This window comes from Anolis carolinensis, chromosome 4 (genome assembly GCF_035594765.1).
Source record: "Anolis carolinensis isolate JA03-04 chromosome 4, rAnoCar3.1.pri, whole genome shotgun sequence".
NCBI classification, from domain to species: domain Eukaryota; kingdom Metazoa; phylum Chordata; class Lepidosauria; order Squamata; family Dactyloidae; genus Anolis; species Anolis carolinensis.
Window position 1 is genome coordinate 179,664,857 of NC_085844.1, and position 24,902 is coordinate 179,689,758.

General features: G+C 41.1%; 1 protein-coding gene across 1 annotated transcript in view; it reads left to right on the forward strand.

The window, feature by feature from the left end:
* The window catches only part of bend5 (BEN domain containing 5), a 1,240,673-nt gene that overhangs the window by 940,896 nt on the left and 274,875 nt on the right, over window positions 1–24,902 (forward strand). The window lies entirely within an intron of this gene.

A 24,902-nucleotide genomic window follows, 5' to 3' on the forward strand; every position in this document is an offset into this window, starting at 1 on the left:
AAATTACTTTTATAGCCGCCATCCCATCTTTAGCACTTTACCAGCATATTCTCTGTTGTTGCATTGAGATCAAGAGTCCATACCACATTTCAACCATAATTTTATACTATAATTTGAAGAAACTGCTAACTTGCTTTGTTTATCATTTTGAGGAGTGGTCTTTTTTATATATAAGACAATTTGGATGGGGTTAAAACGGAAATTTAATTTTTTCCTTCCTTCCTTTCCTTGTTTGTTTGTCTGAAATTGTGTTTATGAGCATAATTTTCAGTGCAGTTAGCACTATCAAAATGATATATTTTTTTAAGCAGCAAAGGAGAGTATTGTATAATACTCATTTTTGGATACCATTATCAACATTGTCATGAACTCAATTCACATAGATATTGATATGAAAAAAAGACCATCCTTATGGTATTCGGGTATTAAATTGTAATGTGATAGCCTTTATTTTTTCCTCTGAATGTGGTATTTATGTTGCTGCATTTTGCAAAGATTCAAATGTCAGCTTGGAATACAACCTTGTATTTAATAACATGAAATTGTTCATACAATTGCAGTTGTGTGGGCCTTCAGAAATTGAAAAAATCATATTAAGCAAGATTTTTAAAGAATTTACTCATTTCATGGTTATGTAAACACACACACATAAAAGTAGAGAAAACAAGCACTATATTTTTCTTGCTCTTTTTCAAATTATATATGTAGAAATATACATAACTAAAATGCATGGATTTGAAGTATGCAAAAATGTGTTAATCAATAGAAAATGTGCAAAAATGTGTATCTTAGAGCAGTGTTTCTCATGTGTGGGACAAACAATTATTGTTTTCCAGTTTCTGTACTCCCATGATGCCTTAGCAGGCTCCTTATTTAGTTGAGCAGGATGCTATACCACTCCCTTCAAAAATGGATCCAACTCAATGCATTCAACGGTTGTGAGGTGGTGACAAAATAAATCAAAAGTATAATGCTGTAATCACACATATTCATAGAATCATAGAATCATAGAGTTGGAAGAGACCACAAGGGTCTTCCAATCCAACTTCCTGCTATGGAGGAGTATACAATCAAAGTGCTCCTGACAGATGGCCATCCACCACATTCCAAAGTAGCATATTCTATTGTCAAAAATCTGTTCCTTCTGGTAAGCAAGAGGGCAAAAGCAAAACAAACACATAAGCCTGTCCTATCTTAGAGAGGTATCATTCCATAATTATTTTAGATCTCATCTCATTATATAGCTTATCTGGCATTTTATCAAATTGCTTGAAATGATACTCTGTTCAGTGCCAAGAAGGATTGTTGGCTTTTTTCTTTTAGTTTTTAATGTGTTAGGCAAGAAATTACAGATTCTTTTTCTAAGTTTGGATCAGCACTGTGAATTCCATTGCATGTACATGCAATTGAGCTTCAGCTGATTAAAATGCTGCCCTTGTGTTCTCAAAAATATTTACAAATAAAAAATATTCCCATAAGTATAAATGGAGAACCATTATTGTTCTCCATTCTGAGCCTAAGTGACTGCTATCTTTCTCACTCAAATAATACATCTTTAGGGAGTACATATATAACCCTGAGTTTTGAAACTCAGGAAATGTGTTTTCCCCTATTGAAAAGAGCAATTTTCTACATTTTCCAGGTACTATTAATGGTCTGCTTTTCATTTTCCCTTCATTTCTCCCTTACAGAATATTTCTAGAGTTGAATTTTCTAGAGTTGATTTTAATTTTTAAAAAATCTCTAAATAGTAAATTGGACATTTCAAATTGCTATGTTAACAATATCAAATTGACTACCGATACTGTGCTTGTGCTTTTAAGTTTATTTATGGCAGCCACATGGGTTTCCAAGGAGTTTCTTGGACAACTTACATGCTGACATGTATTTGCTGGTTCCTTCCCCTAGAATATTTTATTTATTTATTTATTTATTTATTAGACTAGTATACCGCTACTCCCAGTTTGGCTCAGAGCCGTTTACAGAAATAGATTAAAACAATACACTTAGCTTTAAAATAACAATAAAAACAATAAAAACAACAATAAAAACAGACATAGCCCCGAGTTTTTCACCCATCGAAAGCTTGTCGGAAGAGCAAGGTTTTGCAGGCTTTCCGAAAGGCAAGCAGGTCTCGGATAGTTCGAGTTTCGACTGGCAAGGCATTCCATAATTGAGGGGCTACAATCAAGAAGGCTCTCTGCCTATTAGAAGACAAATGATAAGTCCGTATGTTAGGGACTTCAAGCAAATTTTGGTCTTCGGACCGAAGTAATCTCTGGGGTTGGTAGGGGGATAAGCAGGCCCTCAGGTATGCCGACCCCAAACCATGTAAGGCCTTAAAGGTTAGTACCAGTATCTCGAAAGTAATCCGGTACTCAATCGGTAGCCAGTGCAGCTGTTGTAGAATTGGGGTGATACGCAACCTCGCCGGCACCCCGGCGAGAAGACAAGCCGCTGCATTTTGTACCAGCTTCAGTTTCCGGATCACTGACAGAGGAAGGCCAATGTAGAGGGCCTTACAGTAGTCGAGCCTCGAGATGACCGTCACCTGGATCACCATAGCCAGGTCGTTCCTAGATAGGTAGGGAGCCAGTCGCCTAGCCTGACGTAGGTGGAAAAACGCAGATCTGCTCACAGCTGAGACCTGGGCCTCCATTGTGAGCAGAGGGTCCAATAAGACACCAAGACTTTTTACAGAAGATGATGGACGTAGTGTCCCACCATCCAGGGTAGGCAGCTGGATCTCCCTCCCACCCGGACGGCCCAGCCAAAGGATCTGCGTCTTCACTGGATTCACCCTCAACCTGCTGGCACGCAACCATCCAGTAACGGCCTCAAGGCACTGATGGAAACTATCTGGTACGGAGTCCAGCCAGCCCTCCATCCTCAGAATGAGCTGTGTGTCATCAGCATACTGGTGGCACTCGAGCCCAAAGCTCCGCACCAGTCGGGCAAGTGGTCGCATATAGATGTTAAATAATAGAGGAGAGAGAATAGCTCCCTGTGGGACCCTACAAGTTAAAGGCCACCTTTAAAAACATTTTTCATGGGAAAGGCTATTATGCTGCTTCCTAAATTGCAGTTCTGTCAGACTTGGAAGAACCCATAATTGCTTACATCAAAGAAGGCATAATTTCAAGCCTCCAGAAAATCACTGGGTGACAATAATAGTTCCAAAATATAGATTAACGTGCTAGTCTCCTAACCCTCCAAATGATGAAGATGGACTTGATTTTGCGATGTAGAATAAAATCAAAGGAGAAACAAAAAGTGGGATAATATTGTTGCTCACCATATACATTTCTCTATCCCTTGGAGCCTTTCCACTTTCTATCCAGAATTCTTCATCACAATTTTATTTCTAAGCTGAAGGAAATGAGAATAAAGGGTAATGTTGGAACCAAAGATTATCCAATGGAAGAAAAAGTTGGAGATGTAGGACAGTGAAGGAAGCTATGGAATTCACAAGTACAAGACAATCAACTTGAGCAAATTTAAAAGTGGATTAGATGAACTCATGGAGGGTGTCAGTAGTCATAAAGAGCCAACATGGATTTGAATTCTTGCCTAGCCATAAATACACAGTAGGTCATCTTGGGTGAGTCACACTCTCTCAGCCTAAGGCAATGGAAAACCTCCTCTAAACAAACTTTACCAAGGAAACCCCATGATAGGGTTGCCATAATTAAGACTTGCCTGGAAAGTACATTGCAAGAACAACAACTAGTCATGCTCCCTGGCAATTCCGGCGGCCTAAGTCAGTGGGAGGGAAGTTTGTTTGCACTACATCTGAGTGTGAAGTTGCACACTCAGTAAAATTACAATTGAGATCCAGGCAGTTAAAGAATATGGTGTAAGTAAGTGCACACCTTCCCTTTGGGAGGCATGGCCCTATAAGTCTGTCTGTTCTAGTCAATGTCATGTTGTGAATTCATTGGTATATCTCCACCAACAGTGGTTTTCAAGCATGCTTGCTGGCATATTGATCACGGGGGCAGTGCATCTTAAATACCATTGCGATAGAGGGACGTTTTGTTATGCCCCCTACTCAATAGATCTTGAGTATAAGATTCTGTCCTATAATCAAGAAAAATGCTACTGCCTTTTAACATATTGTTGCCATCAGTGAACAATTAAAAAGTAATATTCAAGGATTGTTTGATATTATTTACTAGAGAAAAACAAACCTTGAAGCCACATGATCAATGCAATAAAGCAGTCATTCCATTTTCCCCACCTTTTGCTGCTTTGAAAAGAAGTCTTTTATCAGTGTTCAACAGCAGGAATAGGGCTGGGATTTAACAGTAAGTTCGCAAAAACAGCCCAATAGCTTCCTATCTCTAAGCAAACCTAGCAAATAGGTCAGACAAAAGATGGCAAGAGGTGATGGGCCTTGCCAGAAGAGATAGGATCACTGCAGATTTAGATTTCATTTTTGTGAAATATTTCGGTTTCTCTAGGGGATTAGGAAGTCCCCTATGGGGGAAAAGAACTGAATTAACTATTTTTCTACCTATGGGCCTTCTGTAATCTCAAAATGATGGTATCTGCAGATTGGGATAAGAAGGTAAATTTGGCTTGATACCTTCTGAGCGATTCTCTGATCTGAAACAACTACAAAAATGCAGACACTGTATTCCCCCCTATAATCCAGCAAAATCACCACAAGGAAATGTTGCTTAAAGCAGCATGTCAAATATTCGGAAACATATAAGTCCTGATCATCTGTATAAACTTCTGCCCATGAAAGTTTGCTAGCTGTGTTTCTATTTTCTTTCAGTTGCAAACTAATTAACAGTGTAATATTGTTTCATCTTCATGGCACCCTCTACTAAAAGTTTCCCTCTGAGTCCATGGTACCCAGCTCGCTAATGGGTACGACCCAGAACAAGATCTCCCCAGATGAAGTTAACAGCAGTAAGGAGGGCTAGCTAAGAGAAGGTGCTTGCTAAGGGCTATTTGTTTCCTGCCCTAGTTAGTCATGCATTCAGGATACCCAAACATGCTAGTATGTTCAATCTGCATAATGAATGTATTTCATTTGGAATGTAGAGCAAGAAATATGGCAAAAGCAGATATCATCCACACCACTTAGGATAGAGAAAATTATCACTATGTATCCAGTATCTCCTGAAATGCACTCCAAATAAGGTACAGTAGAGTCTCACTTATCCAAGCTAAACGGGCCGGCAGAAGCTTGGATAAGCGAATATCTTGGATAATAAGGAGGGATTAAGGAAAAGCCTATTAAACATCAAATTAGGTTATGATTTTACAAATTAAGCACCAAAACATCATGATCTACAACAAATTTGACAGAAAAAGATCAATAAACAATAATGTTATGTTGTAATTACTGTATTTATGAATTTTAGCACCAAAATATCACGATATATTGAAAACATTGACTACAAAAATGGCTTGGATAATCCAGAAACTTGGATAAGCAAGGCTTGGATAAGTGAGACTCTACTGTGCAACTTAAAAACTTGTCACTATGAAATCATCCTTCAAGAAAAGTTTCACTCTCAAATTTGACACAATTCAGTGGTTATATTTGGGAGAAAGTTAAGTGCATAATGTTGGTGTCAGGCAATTGTTATTTTTGAAAAACCCTCTTTTTTTACATTCTCCTTCAAAAGCTTTCTAGTTTGCTCCCACAACTAATATTAATCTTACTAGTCTATATTGTCCTGCTTTGTCTCTTGACCCTTTGTTCTTTGCCTGCTCTGCCACAGTTCAGCATAATTGATTTATTTTTATTTGGCTTCAGTTATTTTTTTTTCTAAATCATCCTCCTGAACCATTGGAAAGATTTTCTTCTTGAGAGCCTGTATATGTGGGTATATATGATGTCTCCATTTATACACTGCAAAAGATGAGACCAGCCTCACAGGGAGCTCATCTTTTCACTTAGGAATCTGGGTGACATGAATTGTCTCCTTAATATTTTATGGTCATCCACTAGATCAGTTTTCTGAATTGTTCCCTCTTCACCTTCATTGGTTCTGGGCTTTGTTCCATCTCAGCCATTTTTATCCCCATTTTTTTCCCTTCAGAAGGGATACTAAAGTAATGGTGAACAACTGGAGCATGTTGAGGACCCATCAATAACAGTTGCTGTTGGCTATATTTCATTTGGCGAAGGAGGTCGAACCACTTCTGAGTATTCCTTGCTTAGGAAAACCCCATGAAATTCATGGGATCATCCTAAGTTAACTAGCGACTTGAAGGCACAGACCAAAAAGTGCAATGTTTCATCCCTTCCTTTCAGTCTTACCTTCTGAACTTCTGAACTACCTTTGCAATCTGAGCTCAATTTATAGTGACTGACAAAAGCTGAGACAGTGAGGAAAGTGAAAAGTGGGGGGGGGGGAGAGAGAAACTGCAGACCTCATTGGATGGGGCAATTTGCCTGTACACAGCTTGCTCTCCCCTTTCACCACAGAGACCATTACATGACACACATCTACTTCCGGCTGGGCTCCATGGCAAATGGGGAGAGCAAGCAGTGTACAACAACACCATGGCAACATGGGAGGCTTCTGTGTTACCGAGTGACAGACGCTTCCCCCCATGGGATGAAGCCAGCTGTATGTTGGGCAATGTGGGGCATGGGGCTACAGTCCCCACCCCCCGCCTCCTGCCGGGACCCCACAAATTTGCTATGATGCATGGTGAATCGATATGCCAATCGATATAAGGTCCTGGGACACTTGTAAAGTAGCTAAAACATTGGAAGGGCAGTGAATTGATTCAGGACAATTGGAACGATTGTGCTTATTACACATTCCACATGTAGTATCAATGTCCCAGACACACTTTTCTCACAGAAATCATATGAAAAACCAGTAGGTCTAGTTGCTACATAAAATTCACATATCCCTACTATAGTCTAAAATCTTTTGGTTTCCTTTGATTATTTTAATGAGTATTATGACCTGCAATAGTACATTGTTTCTTCAGTAAAAATGAACTTGCTATATATATATATATATAGCCTGCAGCAAAATATTTTTGTTGTCTGACAGCCATCAGAAATGGGCAAGCAAGTCCTTGTTTCTATGGAACCTGGAGCTGTACCATGTAAATAAAAGAACAAACTCAACCCTGCTGATAAGGGGCATAGCTGCATGGCAGCAGTACTTTATTCTAATATGTATCTTCGATGGGGAAAATCAAACCTTTTCTGTGAAGAAGTCCAGTTGATATGGCAACCAGCAAGCCATCTCTGCAGTAGCAGCTAGAACAATCTCCATGTGTGACTTTCATTTCAAATTCAGGTGAAGAGATTTCTGATGCATGAAGCATTCTGTGGACATAAACCTCCCTGAGGAAACCCATCTTTTTGTTAAATAAATCACTTCTCTTTCTCTTTTGTCTGTGGAGTCCTCATGATCCATCCCAAAGAAGTAAGAGCTTGATTGCTAGATATTCAGTCTTAAACTTTATTGGACAAATTGAACATACACATTTTTCTTTGTATTCTATGTGTGGAAATTCTAGTTTACTTACAGTATGATTATTGGCATTTACAGATTAATTTCTATCCTTTCAAAAAAAGTTGGTATTTATGGAAGCCACTACTTCCAACTTAAAAGCCCCATACTCTAGTCTTCTGTATATATTTATTGATTTAATTTGCCAGAAATACTATAGGCCTTCAAATCAATTAGTTTTTAATGTGGTTTACAACCAAAATCATAAAACAATAAATTTCTTGTGGAAAATGTTAAAAAAACACATAATACAATAGAATTTTTAGCAAAATACGTTTTCTTGTCTCTTTTTGCCTTGTCTTTTCTGAGATAATAATTTAGCAATGTATTTAGGAGAGAGCTTTGACAGCTTTCTATCACTTTGCTTCTCCTTTTCCCCACAGTATAACTTAGAATGTGCTGTCTAGCAGAGAAACTAAAGCAGTTTAGATTCCACAACTGGGATAAAAGCTAGACTAATATGGATCTGGTATCAGTGGGATCTCAGTTGCTATTATAGACAGAAATACCTTGTCCCAAACTGGGACATTGGAAGCTTGACAATAGTAAATCAGATTGAAAGACGGCCTTAATTGTTTTTACAATATTTACATGATGAGGAGCCACACTGAGTGTCTGTACTCTCTAATATAGACCAGTGGGTTGCTTTAATTAGCCAGGGATGGCAAGTGACAAGCAAATGAGTATGGATACATCTACACTGTAGAATTAATGAAATTTGACCCCACTTTAATTGCCATCGCTCAGTACTATGGAATCATGGCAGTGTAGTTTGGTGAGGTACCAGCATTCTTTGGCAGAAAAGGCTAAAGACCTTGTGAAACTACAACTTCCATGATTCCATAGCACTGAGCTTGGCAATTGCAGTGGTGTCAGATTGCATGAATGCTACAATGTTACTTACTTACTTACTTAGGCGATCCCTTGTAGCTTGAGGATGACGGTCCTGCAGGTGTAGTGTCTTGGTGGTAGATGCGTAGGTAGCTGTGGAGATCTATTCTTGACCCGCATGTTCTTCCGCAATGAAGAAATCAGTTTCCAGATGGCAGTTCCGGTCAGGGTTGGCTTGATGTGCTTTCCTCTTGGCACATTTCTCCCTTAAGCCCTCGATTCATATAGCAGGGTTGGGAGGACAATAGCTTTATGAACAAGCACCTTGGTATTCTTGCGGATGTCCCGATCCTCAAACACTCTCTGCTTCATTTGGAGAAATGCTGCACTTGTAGAGCTCAGGCGGTGTTGTATTTCAGCATCAATGTTTACTTTTGTGGATAGGTGGCTGCCAAGGTAGCGGAAATTGTCAATATTTTCTAATGTTACACCATTAAGCTGTATCCCTGGCATTGCAGAGGGATGGGCTGACGACTGCTGGAAGAGCACTTTGGTTTTCTCGATGTTCAGTGAGAGGCTGGACTTATCGTATGCTTCTGCAAAGGTGTTTAGAGTGGGTCGTAGATCTTCTTCTGAATGCGCACAGACTACGTTATCATCAGCATATTTGAGTTCTGTAACAGATGTTGTTGTGACCTTGGTTTTGGCTTTCAGTCTGCTGAGGTTAAATGGCTTGCCATCTGTCCAATAGATGATTTCCACTCTTCTGGGAAGCTTCCCATCAACAAGATGAAGTATCATAGCGATGAAGATGGAAAATAAGGTTGGGGTAATAACACATCCCTGTTTGACACCTGATTCCACCTTAAATGGGTCACTTTGGGAGACATTACCGTTCAAGACTGTTGCCATCAGTCATCGTGGAGGAGCCGCAAGATGTTCACAAATTTGTCAGGGCACCTGATTTTTTTGGAGTATGGTCCAGAGAGCACTGTGATTCACTGTGTTGAATGCCTTTTCAAAGTCGATGAATGTCATATACAGGGGTTGAGTTTGTTCCCTGCATTTTTCTTGGAACTGTCATGCAATAAAGATCATGTCCACTGTTCCTCTGGAGGGGTGAAAACCATTCTGGGATTCTGGGAGGGTGTCTTCTGAAGCTTCCCACCAGAGTAGAAGGGGGTTTGCAAGGATTTTCCCAGCGGAGGTTAGAAGGGAGATACCTCAATAGTTTCCACAGTCTGTTCTATCTCCTTTTTTGAAAAGGGTGATGATGGTGGCATCCTTGAAGTCTGTTGGGATTTTCTCAGTCACCTACACTTTTACAATGAGCTGGTGGAGTTGTTGTGTCAGCTCAGGTACATCCTCTTTAAAGATTTTAGCAGGGATCCCATCAGGTCTGTTGGTTTTGTTATTTTTTTTGTTGGCTGATGGCATTGCTGACTTCCTCCAGACTAGGCAGCGCTGCAAGTTCATCCCTGATTTGTTGTTGCAGAATTTGTGAGAGAACCTCTTTGGACACATTGGAGCTGTGTTTCAGGAGGTTGTGGTAGTGCTCTTTCTAAGGTAGTGCGATTGATTTTTTTTTGGTCCTTCAGAAGTTTGGTTCTGTCTGATGAGTGTAGATGGTGTATGCCATGATTTCTTGGTCCGTAGATGACCTTGGTGGCTTTAAAAAAAATCCTTGAGCATCATGGTTATCTGCCAAGTGTTGGATTTCTTCAGCCTCTTTGTCCACCTGATATTCTTGAGTTCTCTGGTCCTTCTTTGGACCTCAGGTTTTGAACTGGTATAGATCTTTTTCTTAGCAGCGCAATTGGTGTCTCTTTACCATGTTTGGAAGACTTTCCTTTTCTTATCAATTAACTGTTGAATCTTTGTCATTTTTGTCAAACCAATCTCGATGTTTCTTAGTTTGGTATCCAATGGTTTCTACAATGTAGATTCAACCTAAATAGTTGCAGTTCACCAACCCCTTGCAACACCAAAGTAACCATACAAAGCACACAAGAAAACTATGGGAGCAATAGCAATCAAAATTATATTCAACTGAGATTGGATATCAAAACTTTTTTTCCTTGATGTATTTTATGAATGGTTTTCAAAGAAAGGCAGTGAAAAAAAAGGGTACACAGAAATAAAGTCAATTGAATTAATATATATAACTGGATATTAAAATGGAATTAGTGAACTTCCCAAATACGTTCTCCATAGGTCATACCCTCATCTAAAGTGAGTGACTCAAAAAAGTTCATTGTTTTACAGGAAAGGGTTACCTGAAAAGAACTGAAATCTTTTCTAGACCGAGGTGTGTTGGCTGATCTATATGGGAAACATTTGTTTTATGCATAAAGCCTATACGCTGTTGGCACTGTTCTCTACACAATAGTTGACTTATTAAAAATTCTTCTGAGGTCTCTGCTTGGGTGAAGGAGGTCACACATTCTGAGGTCAGCTGTAGTGCTTACATTAATTCTGTCCATAATTGTGGCAATTTAAGTATCCTCCTTTCACTCAGAACTTATATGTTTCCCTGAAAATGCAGCTATCAGTTTTTTCAAGGTTGCGACCCCTTCATATTTGACATCACGAAAGCAGAACCCATTCCATATTCTTATTCATTTCTATAGAGTTAACATTTTGCTGCATTTAACACTAACTAATTCTCTTAAAATGAGTACCATAATCCAGCAATTTTTTTTACTGCTGTCTGAATCACACAAAAGTCACAAGGGGGACTAACTCTGAATAATAATGAACAGGCTTGCCATTCTCTTTCTGAATGTCTTTGAAGGGATTCAGATAATTCCAAAGTAATTCATTAAGAAAACCTATATCGTCTAGTCCTGGCATAGTCCTCATGAGATCCCTCTTTTGTATGTATCATAGAAGGGAGGGGGAAATAAGCTCCCACAGTGAAAGGTAAGCAACAGATTTCAAGGGGTGGAGGAATTTTCTAACTTCTTCCTTGTATGTTAAGAAAATTAAAGACAAGAAAAGCCCAAGCAAGAAAGCCACCCACTCAGTCCCAGATAGGCAAGCGAATTTATGAACCCCTGGGGCAACAAGAGAGCAGCTGCACCATCTCTCCAATATGTGCTTTCACTGACGAGTCTGACACATTCTTTCAAGCTATAATTTTACAGGCTGTTCCTGTAGCATAAATTAAGCTATGGTAGATTATTTTTATAGCTTCTAAAAGGTTTGGTTGCTAAGCAAGTTAAATTAGCTGAAAGGGTGATCTGCTCTTAAGTTTGGGGCATTTTCTTATCACTCTGCATGTATGAATGCACTCGTTTAAATCTCTTGTCAGCTCCAGCCTTTGTACCAACAGTAGGGGGAATTGTGCATGGGTGTGTATGTGTCTTCAAGTAGTCTGTCAACTTGTGGCAGCAGCATGAATTTCATAGGGGTTTCTTAGGCATGGAATATTGATAGCCCCATCTTAAAATGTTGATCTTTCTAGAATTCACACAAAATCCGGATATTTAATGGATCTTCAAAAAATGGCTGAAGAGCTCTGGGATTCCGAACACCATAATCCAAATCTACAATTTTTTACAACTTTACAAATCAGTTATGCATGGTGGGAAAGCATCAAATTCTGAGTCACCATGTTAAGATTATCAGTCTTAATGTCCAGACTGAAATATAGGGCTTTCTATTGGGTTAAAATCATTGGGGATCAAACAGCACTTTAAATTATCCTTGGAAGTTAATGAGATGCAGAGAAGGTGACCTTGGGGATAATGTGCACTTAGTAACCCACCATCTTGACTAGGATAGTGACTGTACTGTTCTGCAGCATTTTAGTTACGCTTTTTTAGAAACTGTGATCCTAATCTACACTGTCGACCACATCACATGGACTGCTGGAATTGCCACTCATCATGGTGAATCTGCCGACCATTGTCAGGGGCCATGGGGAACCCGTTGCCCCACACTCTGCATTGCTCAGCTTGGCAGAAAGTTGATCCCACTGGGGGAAGCGTTGACCATGTGGCTTTCCCCCATTTCTTCCCGTGCAACATGGGAAACCACCTATGTTTCTACCAAGGCGGTATGCACCGGTTCCACAATAGTTGACCCATGGAGACCCTGTGACGCAGCAGGGCAGCATGAGCACTGGGAACCAGACACGGAGGCCAATAAACAATCTAATATCTTTATTAAAGAAATAAAGGAGACAAACAAAAATAAGCAGAGTATATAGTCCAGCAATAGTCCTTTCAGAAAAGGTCAAATACAGTCCAGTAATATGAAAGTAGATGTCCAGTATTAGAGTTCAAAGTTTTAAATCCGGTAACCGAAACACACTCAAACTTCCAGGCTGTTTGAGTGGGGATTAAAGCAAGGTCTGTCAAAGAGTTCCAGGTTTCAATTCTGAGGCTAGGATACAAGTCAAGGCAAAGTTAGTCGTGGTAGAGCTGAATTGCTGTCCAAGCTTGGCAGGGAGACGAGATGCAACGCCGGTCTACTCGAGAGTAGCACGCTGCAGAACTAGAGTCGATGTAAATTCCTCAACTGACACGTTGAACACCGCAAAGGTCAGTCGGCGCCCAGAACTTTTATGGGACTACAATCTCCCTTCCAGCCAGGTGTCTGAACACTCTTTCCCAAGGGAAAGTGGACTAAAGTCAACAACTTGCCAGATGCAACCCTCCCGGGAAATTCTCAAGGGAACTGGCTTAATTAGTGCTTGCTCTCTCTGCTAATCTAGCGCTTCTTCTCTGATTCTGCTTCTCCGAGCGAGATGTTTCCCAAAACAATCTTCGGTCAAAAGGAGCGCTCTCTGGAGATCCGGGCTCTGGCTCAGGGGCCTTTTTAATTAACTGTGGGCTAAAACTGTCAACAGGGGACATCTGGAAGGGAGCAGAATCTTGCGGAATCGGCACAAACCCCATATCTTCTTCGGTCTGATCCATAATGGTGACGGGGTCATGACTCGAGGGTCTCTGAGACACTACAGACTCACTGGAAGTTCCTCTGTGTCATGAGATGGGAGCCGGCAGGCTTCATGGATCAACTAGGGCTGAACTGGCATAAGCCGTCAAAGTAAGCCCCATCTGATGAGGTCATTAACTTGATGAAGGAAGCAACAAAGATCCTCACTGATATATATATATAAGGCCTTCTCATCAGTAGCAATGGTTAAAAGCATCTGATATTCATTAGATATATCTCCCTCCATAAACCTACCCGATCTTTACGATCATCCGGGGAGGCCCTTTTATCAACACTGTCTATATCTCAGGCCCGCCTTGTGAGTACAAGGGAGAGGGCCTTTTCTGCTGTGGCCCCCCGACTATGGAACTCACTGCCTACTGAAATCAGGCAAGCTCCCACTTTGTTAGCTTTTAGGAAAGACCTGAAAACATGGCTCTTTTGCTGTGCTTTCGGTGAGTAATTTCTGTTATATATTTCTGTGTTACTCCCCCCCGAACATCTATCCTCTAAACTGCCCCACTTTCATATGTCCCTGTCCACATTGGAGTACCCTTCTGTCCCTCTCACTCCGGGTTTTATCTTTGTGTTCATGCAGCCTGCTCTTGTTTTACTGTTTCTTGATTTTTTGATGTGATGTTTATTATTATCTATTGTATTACTTTTAATTATGCTAGGATATGCTGTTTTTATATTTTATTATATTGTATTGCTCTGGGCATAGCCCCATGTTAGCCGCCCCGAGTCCCCGCTGGGGAGATGGTGGCGGGGTATAAATAAAGTTTTATTATTATTATTATTATTATTATTATTATTATTATTATTATTATTATTAGCAGCAATAAACCTGAGACACATTAAGGCCCCATCTACATTGATGATTTAACGTCGTTTTTAGCTGGCTTCAAATTGCAGTGGCCAAACAGCCACAAACGTGTGCAAAAGAAAGCCATTAAAGCACATTAGTGCTGTATGGTTTGTGTAGTCACCATCTGGGCCTTAATCTGGTTCCAGAATTTTTCATGTAATCATCTGCATAGCAAAACAACTTCCTTGAATACTAGTTTGAAGCTGCATTAAATGGCCAGTGTAGATGTCCCTTAAATTTCATGGCAGACTATGCAGGAACCTTCAGGCTTTTTCTCATCCATTTTGCAAGGCAAAAGACTTAAGGATTGCTATGGTTTAAACTTGATACATTTGCAGCTGCCAGAGTAATCACGACAGAATGTGTAATGTGTAATTCATGTAATGCAGAACATGAGTAAAATAATGATTTATGAAATAAGGAAGCTAATTAAAGAAAAATCCAGCATCCATCCTGTTCAAAGCCTCTTCCACTGCAAGTGAAGTTTATTGCTAAAGTCCAGCTTGAATAAAAAGGCAGCAAGAAGGAAACAGGGAGGGAATTCCACAGCTTGGAACATTAGAAACAGGTAGGAGTTTTTCTATGAGATGGGAGGGGGGGAGAGAGAACATTGGGAAGTTCGAAGCAAGACCGAATTTCACTTCAGTTTCTGTTCTCTAGGCAGTGGCTGCTGAAAGAGAAAGGGTATTGTTTATAATGTATCAGTCCCTTTGCTGCATATGGCCCAAAGGTGGTCTTCCACCAGTCCATTTTATCCATACTTCTTCCAGACTCTGCAATTGGGTACAGCTTCTTACTGGACTGGTTGCTAATAATCTTATCATTGCCCAAGCCAGGAACTTCCCTTACAACATGAACAATTTCCTACTAAAAGTCTATATATATTGCATAGGGCCTGAGGCTATGATTTGATGGCTTGCAACAAAATGAGTGATACAGGAACGAGCTACCATGTTTCTAGGGAACCTTGGCAGGTAACTGAATGAACAGATAACAGAGCAAGCAGCAAGCAATGTTAGGAGATTATTTTATTTTAGCCCATCACATAAAATCACAAGCACAGAGTCTAAATCTAGTGCGATTTTCCAGCCATTTTTGTAGCTGCAGCTCTTTTGCTCAAAGTTAACGTAATAAAATAAATCAAAGCCCTCTAAGCAGACAACAGACAATAATCTTGCACAGAACTGCTTTTCATTTTCCCCCTTAAAATCCAGCCTCTTTGTGGTTATGCAAGTTGTGTTAATACTGTGGAATTGTTGGATCACAAGATATACAAATCTATGAGCATCATTTCCCTCCATATTTCAGTTTTTCTGAAATCTCCATTCATGAAAAATCTTGAGACTTGTACACACGTTATTACAAAAGCAAAGGTCTACTCCATTAGCACTAGGTGTTACAAGTTGAGCAAACCTTATCCAAAATGCTTGGGACCAGAAATGTTTTGGATGTTGGAGTTTAGGGATTTTTGAAATACCTTTATTTGCATATATGTGTTGGAGATGGAACCAAGGTCTAAACAGGAAATTGATGTATGTTTCATATTCACATAGTCTAATTTTATACCATATTTTAATTAATTTTGTGCATCAAACCAAATTTGTATACATTGAACAATAAAAAACAAAGCTACCCATGTGGACAATTTTGAATCTTGGAGTACAGGCAGTCCTTGGGTTACAAACATCTGATTCCTAGTTGCAAACAGAGGTGAAATAATAGAAAAGGAGAGGGAAAGGTATCTCACTGAAGCTTTATCATCAACAGAGGTGTCCATTTTGGCGCTCCCCCCCCGCGCGCTGCGCGCCCTGGCCCCGCCTCCCGCATCGGGCAGCCACGGCTCCTGCGCCGCACTCCCTGACCCTACATCCCACACCACATGCCCTGACCCCGCTTCCCGTGCCACGCGCCTTGCCTCCCGCGCTGCATGGGAGGTGGGGCCAGGGTGCATGGGCCACGGCGGGAAGGCCCAGCCATCCTGGATGGGCCTTCTCCTTCAGGCTTGGATGGGCCTTCCCGCAGCGGCGGGAAGGCCCAGGCCCGAAGGAGAAAGAGGTGGGGGTGGCGCCATCCTCCCGGGGGCTCAACTGCACCCCCAGGATGATTGTGTCACAGGCAAATGCTTCCCTCGGTGGGCGGTTGGACCGCCTCTGATAATCAATCTTTGTTTCCACAACAAACCCAAATTTTCAAAATCCAATTATTGCAGGGACAGAAAGTGAGGTGAAATCTTCTGAACAGGGAAGCAGACAGCAAAACAACAGTTAAGGGGTGTTAACCCTTCACTATGCTATTCAAAACTCTTTTTTTTTTTTTGCTGGAGTTACACTTTTAAATGTACCTGTTCTGACTGACATACAAATTCAACTTTCAAATTCAAGAACAAACCTACAGAACCTATCTTGTTCATTACCTGGTAACTGCCTGTATTTCATATTTTAGAATTCTGGATAAGGAATGATCAATTGTACTCCTAATTTATAAGAATCTATACAGACTAGGGTTACACCTGCACTATAGACACACACTTTGATGCCACTTTAACTGCCATAGATCAGAGCTATGGAATCCTAGGAGTTGTAGTTTGGTGAGGCACTAGCAGTCTTTTGTAGAGAGGGCTATCCTAGCCCTTATGTTCAGACAGGAGGATGGGCTCTCTTATGACAAAGTGATATAGAAAGGTTTATTTGGTTGGAGCCATAGAAGATGAACTTCTCTTTTGCAGCTTTTGCTATGTGGTACTCATGGAAAACATGCAGGCTCCCAATGCCAAACGTTGATACCATTCACTGCATACCATTCACTTCAACCCTTGTGATTTGACATGTGAACCTACTTTTTCAGCTGCTTTTAAAATGTCCCATATTCTCTCTATTCCTTCCATTCCACCCCACTCCCCTTGTCCTCTGCTTACTTCAGTTACTGCAAAATGAATTGATTAAGAATGACAACTGAAAATTTCTTAATAAATAGTATCACCTCCATAACTCACATCCATACAAATGTTCTCTTTAGGCAGGGCCCTTCTAGATAGGCCCAAAAACACAGGACCTGTTTTACGTTTACCTGAGGTGTCCAAATGACTCATCAGGTAAAAGCGAATTAATGCAGAGTAACTTGGGCTTTCCCAGTTTACTTTAATTAAACACCTGGAAAGATTTAGACCTTAGGGTAACATTCAAATATTTCCAGCTGAGGGCCCTGTGGGGATTTACTCCTTGGACTGTGATCCATGATCCCAGGGGTCAATGCTCACAACTATCCTGGTTCTTCAGGCTCCCAAAAGCCCAGAGGGGTGGGAGGGTGCCCACCTCCTCTCCTTCAGCCCCTCATCACCTCGGGTACGTTTTGAGGGAGGACACCCTTCCAGCACAATCTCTTCCCACTTCCCCCCTCCCTCTGATTTTATATAATGTAATAAAGGAAAACATCTTTAATAAAGATCATTAAAAAAAGAAAAAAAGAGAAAATAACAAAATTTGCAAAAGACAAGAATATCAAATGCTGGAAGTGTGGGAAAAGCGATGGTACCTATCTACATTTGTGGTGGTCCTGTGAAAAAAATAAAACCCTATTGGAGAGAGATACATAACAAGTGTCAGAAGATTCTAAAAATAAAAATTCCTTTAGTCCCAGAATACTGGCTAGACAGCAGTACATGGGAGAAAGATCTTGGAGTCCTTGTGGACAACAAGTTAAACATGAGCCAGCAATGTGATGCGGCTGCTAAGAAAGCCAACAGGATTTTGGCCTGCATCAATAGGGGTATAGCATCTAGATCCAGGGAAGTCATGCTAACCCTCTATTCTGCCTTGGTCAGACCACACCTGGAATACTGTGTCCAATTCTGGGCACCGCAATTGAAGGGAGATGTTGACAAGCTGGAATGTGTCCAGAGGAGGGCAACTAAAATGATCAAAGGTCTGGAGAACAAGCCCTATGAGGAGTGGCTTAAAGAACTGGGCATGTTTAGCCTGCAGAAGAGAAGGCTAAGAGGAGACATGATAGCCATGTACAAATATGTGAGGGGAAGTCATAGGGAGGAGGGAGCAAGCTTGTTTTCTGCTGCCCTGCAGACCAGGACGCGGAACAACGGCTTCAAACTACAGGAAAGGAGATTCCACCTGAACATCAGGAAGAACTTCCTCACTGTGAGGGCTGTTCGGCAGTGGAACTCTCTCCCTCAGACTGTGGTGGAGGCTCCTTCTTTGGAAGCTTTTAAACAGAGGCTGGATGGCCATCTGTCGGGGGTGCTCTGAATGCGATTTCCTGCTTCTTGGCAGGGGGTTGGACTGGATGGCCCATGAGGTCTCTTCCAACTCTACTATTCTATGATTCTATGATTCTACTTCCTATTGGGGATGTCTAACATGCAATGGGGAAAGAACGAAGATAAAATATTTACATATTTAACAACCGCAGCCAGAATAGTGCATGCCAGACTATGGAAACAAAAAGCAATACCAAATAAAGAGGATTGGATAAAAAAAAATATGGTATATAATGAATATGGACCAATTAACCTTTCTACTATCAAGAACACAGAATAAACCAAAGACGATGACTGACTGGACGCCTGTAAAGGATTGGATGAAGAACGAAAAAATTAAAATACTGATATAACGCCAATTAACAGACTGTGACAAGTCAACTATTGAAGACAAAAGCAGTAAAGATGGAAAACAATAGATGAAAACATCATCTGATAAGACACCATTATAGAGAAAAAGGGAAGTCAAGAAAGAAAAGACTCCCCACCCCACCCCCTTTCCCCACCCCTTTTCTCCCTTTTTTTTCCCTCTTTTTCCTTTCTTCTTTCTCCTTTTCTTTCCATTTCCGCTTCGTGCAAACCTTTCCCTTCCCTTCTCCCCCAATCCACTAAGGTGGTTTTTCTTTTTAACTATTTTATATATGTAACACTCAATAAAAATTTATTAAAAAAAAGTTTTGAGGGAGGAATAGTTTATCCAGGATGGTATCTAACCACCCACTTAGGGAAAGCTCAGGATTGTGTGTGTGTGTGGGGGGGGGGGCATCAAGTTCAGGAGGAAGCGGGTTATTTTAACCCGCTTCCTCCTGGGTTTAGGTAAGTGTAGAAGGGCCCGAGGTTCTCCAGTGTGATTCTATGATATATATCCTTTGAAGTTGACCATAGATTCATACTGGAGGACCATGAAATATTAGAAAGGTGTACTCTCTAGACATTTTCTAGGTCCTCCAGTGTGATCCTGTGCTTCTGACAGAAGTCATTTATTGTAATAGGATTTGCTATAATCCACATATATGGTGATGGTAAGTCCAGAAAGTATTAACAAAGCAATTCTGCTACTCCTTCAAATTTCAACAAGGATAAAGCAGCAAGACTTGATTTGAAACCAATCCCTTTCTACTACTACATCTTAGACAGTGGATGTTTTACTCTCATGTTGCTACATTAGATACCTGGGCTGTCTTTGATATGATAACATATGGTAAGTGATTATTTGAGATAATGGCAATTATTTTTCATTTTAGTAGAGTAGGTAATTATCACTTATTTTTGCCTTTTTTTACCAGAGCCCACTCTTTTCCATCCGCCATAATCTAATTCAGCCACTTATTTTCTACACATTCTTTTTATCCCATTATTCAAGATTTCCTTTGCTTTTAATCCTGTACTTCAGGGAGCCCCTTAGTTTCACAGGAAATGCAGAAAGCTCAGATATGGTAAATAAAAGAACAAATCTGCTGTAATAAAGCTTAGCATTCTGCTAAATCAATCAGCTCTCTTTCTCCCAGTGGACAGCATAAAGTCAAGGAAGTGACTCTACTTTCATCTGTTGATTACAAATGGTTTCTTCAGCTTAGCTAAAATAAGAGCTCACACAGGTAATTCTTTCCCTAGTGCTGCCATTACTGTAACACATTAACTAAAAGAAGCACATGAAAATACACCAGGGGAGAGGTTAATTTCATACCTTTTCTCTTCCTTCTGTTAGAAAATAGAGAGATTTTGAAAGCCTGGACAATTAAAGGAGAAAATATTTTGGATCTTCTTTGGGGAGTTATAGGTACACTTCTGTTAACTACAGAGATCCAGCATGGTATAATGATTTGAGTGTAGGATTACAACTGTAGAGGCAAGGGTTCAAATCCCTGCTCAACCCACCGGGTGACCTTGCAAAAGTCACTACGTTTTAGCTTCATAGGAAGGCAAATGCAGGTCCCCCTCTGAACAAATCTTGGGGTTACCATCACTTGTAAACAATTTTTATATATAATAAGAAAAACAATAACTACTCAGTGGGTTGCTGTGAGTTTTCCAGGCTGTATGACCATGTTTCTGACGTTTCACCCACATCTATGGCAGGCATCCTCAGAGGTTGTGAGGTCTGTTGAAAACTAGGCAAGTGGAGTTTATATATCTGTGGCATCTCCAGGGTGGGAGAAAGAACTTTCCCCCATCACATGCATTTGCACCCTGTCCCCATTAGATGAGAAAACGGGTGGCAACGTGCAGCAATGTGCCTTGCTCCTCTGCCCTTTCCTCCATCATAGGGGAGGAAAGTGCGAGTAGCTCCATTGGAGCTACCCAAAAGACATTTTCTTCCTCTGGTGATGGAGGAAGTGCCTTCTGGTGCTTCCACTCCACTTTGGAAGAAATGTGGATGGGGTGTGGCGAGTGTCATTTGATGATGCTTGACAGTTCCCGTCCAGGCCCAGCCAAAAGCGGTAAAATGGGGCTGTTTTAGCCCCGTGTGAAGAGGTCCCTAGCCTCATCCAACCAGATCTTTTGATACTGGCCAGGTTAGCATAGAATCATAGAATAGTAGAGTTGGAAGAGACCTCATGCTTGACCAGAATCACATTTGAAAGGCATTTATTTTCTCATTCATCCAACTGGTATTTAATAGTAGCATTTTCAACCCAGAGGACTGTCACTAAGGCTATATGGCCATTTGACCTGGAAGAATATTTGGGTGCCATGAACACCCCCGTTACACTTCCCAGTTCCATGACATTGCAGTTGTCTCTTCTATGTATATCTCTGTCTGTCCTGTATGATCCCAATGGCTGTTTACTGAATTTGTTCACTCCTTCCTTCCTTGGAAAGCACATCCTCTTTGGGCAGGCAGAGCACTTACTGGTAAAAAAAAAATCACCCAAACCACATAGAGACAGGCAGATGATATAGCAAAAAGCACATCTTTGCTTCTGTTGGGCAGAAGAACAGAGCTTTGCCCTTGTGTACTTCCAAAATCCTCTGTTTTCTGTGGCAACCCTGCCAGGAGTGGACTCCTCATCCCCACTCTTTGTTCATAGAATCATAGAGACTCCATGGGCCATATAATGTAGTTCCAAACTGCAATATATAGCAGTGTAGATCCAGCCAAAGTGATAGGCTTTATTAATGCAACTTTTAGTTAGTGATATATTGTTCTACACTTAGCAAAGTTTCTAACTGGTTCAGTAAGTCTATTTATGTGTTGTTTTGTTGTGGGTTTCCATCATTAAATTGAAATTAAGTCATGGGTAGATGCATATCAGGAAGCATATGCACCTGTCTTTTCTGCTTGCTATGCCCTTGATTGACTACCATCTATCCTGTCATTTATAATTATCTCATCCAGCTGCTTTCCTCTTGCAAACAGATTCAAACTCTTTAAAGATACTGAACTTGTGGTGAGCTTCAAAGACGTTTCTAACCTACATTTTGTCTATGAAAGTGGGATGAGAGTTTCATGCAGGCCTATCCCCAGGAAGCTAAATTATAACGGCACTTGTTCAAAGGCACCAACAATGAGCAAAGGCAGAATTCTGTTGTGAGCTTATTTCCGTATCTGATATTATGAGCTTTGGCCACTATTTGTACGTATGTTTATCAATATTTGATTTCAGGAAGGGACAAGCAAAATAAAATAAAACACCAGGCCTTCACATTGCTGTAGAGAATAAAGATCTCAAAATAAAATGCTCTGTTAACATCTCTTTTTTCTAAGACGATAGATAAATAGTTAGATAAATTGTTGAAGGCTTTCACAGCTGGAATCACTGGAGTGTTGTGTGGTTTCCAGGCTGAATGGCCATGTTCTGGCAGCATTTTCTCCTGACGTCTCACCTGCATCTGTGGCTGGCATCTTCATGATCCTCTGAATATACCAGCCACAGATGCAGACAAAATGTCAGGAGAAAATGGTGCTAGAACATGGCCATACAGGCCGGAAATGACACAACAATCCAATATATATATATTTTAAAAGCAAAAAGATCAGGTAAAAGACCCACACCACAACAGAAGTTTAGAACAACAGAGCTATGAGAAAGATACATCATATTGAAGTTTAATATCTCTTTCACTTGGGACAGCTGAAACTTGGCTTAGATGAGAAAGCAATTTATGTCTTTGTTGTGTTCTCTGTTCATCTCATGATATACATGTTGTCATGAAAGCTTTTATTGAATGCTACACACTTACATTTCCAGGGCCATTGCTACTCAGTTCTCACTTCCTTTGAAAGACTGGGCCAAGGAGGCTTGGGTTGAGTAAGTCACCTTGAGAGTCCACATGGTGTAGGAGTATGATGACTCTGGGACATTAGAATTTGAATCCTCATTCAACTATGGAAAGCCACTGCTTGACTCTGGGCAAGTCACACCACCTTATCACAAAGGGCTAAAATTGGCAACATGTACCAGTTTTAGCCCAGATCATCCAGGGAGCCGGCCAGCACCCATACATGACGCCATGCCTACTCCGTGGGTGAAGGAGGGCAGAGCCAGTGCATGCCACCGGCAGGGCAACACAGGAGTGTTCCTGTGTTGCCACACAATCTATGGGGGAAGCCGGGTGCACCATGCATTCTCACCCCCCCCCATTTGATTGCTCTTGCTTGGATCCAGGCGATGTAGGGCAGGGGATTCCCCATGCCCCTCTATGAACTGGAGCACCACTGCTCCTGCTGGCTACGGGCTGCCAGTGTCTAATGAGGTTGTCATTCTCTCACTCTCAATCAATCTTGTTAAGAAATATCCATGGTAGGGTCAATATATGTCAAAATTGCCTTGAAAACATGTAAGAAGATACCCCTCCCCAATTCACTGGAAACTTGAGGACTCCATTATTAAGTGTTTTTCATCATAATAGTTTTCTATGCAATATTAAATCAAGGTAAAAGTGGAAGCAACACCAGGCATCCCTGCAGAATACTAGACTTACTGTCTCACGTCACATCTTCTGAGATGCATTACATCCAAAAGTTGACAAATTGTGCTCTGTTTTGTATTGTTGCATCTTTCCCCAAAGTACTTGTGCTTTGTTTATATGCACATCTGCCACTTTTCTTCAGTATGAGGACTACTTAAGGCCTGAAAGTTCTTAAAAACACTGAAGAGAGATCACTCGCTATCATGCAATCATCTGCTTTCATTAGCTTCTACTTAGAAAACCATCTGGAATCTATTATTCTAGTCAGTGCCCATATCTGAGTACAATGTGCACAGACTCTTGTTCCCATGTCCCACTGTAGTCTAGTAATCAGCTGTATAGAAAAAAGTGATGGATCATGGGCTGAAGAAAAATGGGACGTCCGTTCAGTCTATGAGTCACTCAAAGTAGAGAACAGTGGGGGCATCTCTTATTCTTATCTACGTCACAAAACAGAAAGGGGGAAGAAATGGGTACCACATCGATATCCTTGGAAGGATAGCTGGATATATTATAGGAGATACACACACACACATATAGATATACACACACACACTGGCAGACAAGTTTTGTCTAGCCCACATTTTACTAGTTTGTTTGCCAGAAGGTCGTGGGGGACTTTGTCGAAGGCCTTACTGAAATCCAGGTACGCTGAATGCCGTGGATGTAGCGTACCTGGATTTCAGTAAGGCCTTCGACAAAGTCCCCCACGACCTTCTGGCAAACAAACTAGTAAAATGTGGGCTAGACAAAACTACGGTTAGGTGGATCTGTAATTGGCTAAGCGAACGAACCCAAAGGGTGCTCACCAATGCGTCGTCTTCATCATGGAAAGAAGTGACAAGTGGAGTGCTGCAGGGCTCCGTCCTGGGCCCGGTTCTGTTCAACATCTTTATTAACGACTTAGACGAAGGGTTAGAAGGCACGATCATCAAGTTTGCAGACGACACAAAACTGGGAGGGATAGCTAACACTCCAGAAGACAGGAGCAGAATTCAAAACGATCTTGACAGACTAGAGAGATGGGCCGAAACTAACAAAATGAAGTTCAACAGGGACAAATGCAAGATACTTCACTTCGGCAGAAAAAATGGAAATCAAAGGTACAGAATGGGGGACGCCTGGCTTGACAGCAGTGTGTGCGAAAAAGACCTTGGAGTCCTTGTGGACAACAAGTTAAACATGAGCCAACAATGTGATGCGGCTGCTAAAAAAGCCAATGGGATTCTGGCCTGCATCAATAGGGGAATAGCGTCTAGATCCAGGGAAGTTATGCTCCCCCTCTATTCTGCCTTGGTCAGACCACACCTGGAATACTGTGTCCAATTTTGGGCACCACAGTTGAAGGGAGATGTTGACAAGCTGGAAAGCGTCCAGAGGAGGGCGACTAAAATGATTAAGGGTCTGGAGAACAAGCCCTATGAGGAGCGGCTTAAAGAGCTGGGCATGTTTAGCCTGCAGAAGAGAAGGCTGAGAGGAGACATGATAGCCATGTACAAATACGTGAAGGGAAGTCAAAGGGAGGAGGGAGCAAGCATGTTTTCTGCTGCCCTGCAGACTAGGACATGGAACA